We start from the raw sequence: 2,407 nt of genomic DNA on the forward strand, positions 1-2,407 counted from the left end.
CTTCCTGCAGCCTTTGGGTTGTAGGATCTCATCAGTGTCCGTCTTCCTGCCAGTCGGTGTTGACCTTCAGGATGTCCAGAGACCTTCACCTTCTGGAGCAGCAAAAAGTGTCTGATGTTCTTACAGAGTTGAAGTGCATTAACAGTCTGTTGTTTTTAACTTCTCAATACGTTTAATATGATTCACCTGATGTCCAAGTTATACTGAGAACAAATAAATGTTTATTCCTTCTAATCTGACTGGTTCCTCTTCCATGATTTCACATTTTGGTCACTAAGAGTTAAAAGTTTAAACTCAGTCTTAATTATCACTAATTAAGGTTACAGGTTTTGGACACATTTTCTCACTTTCTTACATTGAAGATTCTCCAGGCAGACAGATAAACAGTGAGTGGATAGAATGATTATGTATAAACTAGAAACTAACAAATATGATTTGTATTTTGGGTTCTTGTTAATAGCTGCCCTGATAATAATGTCAAATTGTTTGGTTTGCTGAATAATGTATTCAGTTTTGGATGCTTCATTGGTAATCTACAATGTTAAGTTCAATGAAATATTTATAATGTTGTTTTCACTCTGGCTTAAGCTCCTCACATTTTGGGAGGATTGTATTAGGACCTTGTTATAAACTACAGTAAGTACAATAATGTGTGAAGTGAGCAGAAATAAAGATACTTTGTTCACTGAGACAACAACTTTTATTTTTTTATTTTTCTTTTGTTTGTCTCAACTCTCCTTGTTGCTCTGCCATCTCTGCTGATAGCTGCTTCCTGCTGAAGGAGATCCAGGTGTTCTGATGGTTCTCCATCATGTCAGCCATGTTGCTCTCCTTCTGCTCCCTGGTAATCAGATGATATAGCTTATAGCAGTGGTCCCCAACCCCCGGTCCGTGGACCGATACCGGTCTGTGGACCAATTGGTACCGGGCTGCACAAGAAATAGTGAAATATTTCAGTTTTATGTATTATTTGAGTCTGGAGGATCTTTTATTTTGAAAATCCTTTAACCGGATTCTCTCGGTTACTTGCGCGCCAACATTGAGCCCACAAGCAGCAAAATGAGTAAGAAACAGATCAGATGTCTTTGGAAAGTTTCTTTGCAAAGGGGAAAAGGTCCAGAGAAGAGACAGGAGAATGGATTTATCCCGGACCGGTAGSTGAGTCCCACATTACAAGCCGCTCTGCGTAACATGTGGCGACCAGCTGCTAATGAGGCAATGAAGCTTCAAACTGCTTCACCAAGCAGGCTGTGGATATAAGCAACACTTCAGATGTTATTGTCTCCCATCACTCCCAGATGGGACCGTCTCGTTGCAGAGAAACAAGCTCAGGGCTYCGTTAGTCAGTATCGTGAGTTAAAATTTTCACGAGAGTAAAATGTTCGTTTTTGTGGCACATCTGTATCTTATTTTGAAGGGATATATAAACGTTACCATAGCGACCAGAGTCAGAGCGTTTGGGCAGTGGTCGAGAGGAGATGAGTAGAGGTTGTGAGTCTTAAGTCTGGTTTAGAAAGATTTTAGAATTGTTGGCCGATTCTCCAAACCTCACAGAGCTGATAAAAGTCCAACAGGTTCGATCGGTTCGTGTCTCCAAGGCAGGAGCAACACGAACCGATTCCAGTCACGAACATCCCGATTCCAGAGGATAATCCAGTAAAACCCCCAACATAGCGGGAATTTAGAATAACCGTTCTGTAAGCTTTCCTTCCAAGAGACGCTAAAAATTGAATGACGTTCCCACCGTCTGTGAAAGCGAAGCGCTGCTGATTTTACATGTTGCCATATCTTATGATTTATGCAGCGCTATTATATTACTGACTCTCAGAGGAAACCACTGCGCATGTCTGGAGCTCCTCGTGCGAGTAAAGGGGGAGACGATGGGTGACAACAGACGGATCACATCTTCCCATGACCGGCTTTTGTGACTGACAAACTGACAAACCTATCTTTGAATTTGACTAAACAAGTGTTTAATTAACATTGTATTTTTAACATACATCACCAACACTGGTAATCTAACAATGTTGATTATGCTCTGTAGATTTTGATTCATTCCCTAAAAGATTTAATATGGAAAGTATTTTTTTTCTTTCCGTTTAATATTGTCTTTAAATGCTGGTTTTCTAAGATGCAAATACAAGTAAAATGTCTTGCCTAGGAAAAAAACTCTATTGTACAATTATTTTGCGGTAGTTTACTGCTAGTCGTCAGTCTTGGTTGTGACAATAGAAGAAGACATCCAATTGACAATATCCTACTGAATTTTGGAATAACAGTATGTTACTACTGGAATTTTACTGTAAATTTACAGCCATTTCTAAGAGTGTAGAAACAAATCCTTGCTGCTAAAAAAACAGAGATGGAAAGGTTGATATGAAGTGAACTCTTGCTGCACTGTTCATAA

This window comes from Poecilia reticulata, linkage group LG7 (assembly GCF_000633615.1).
Source record: "Poecilia reticulata strain Guanapo linkage group LG7, Guppy_female_1.0+MT, whole genome shotgun sequence".
In the NCBI taxonomy this organism is placed as follows: Eukaryota; Metazoa; Chordata; class Actinopteri; order Cyprinodontiformes; family Poeciliidae; genus Poecilia; species Poecilia reticulata.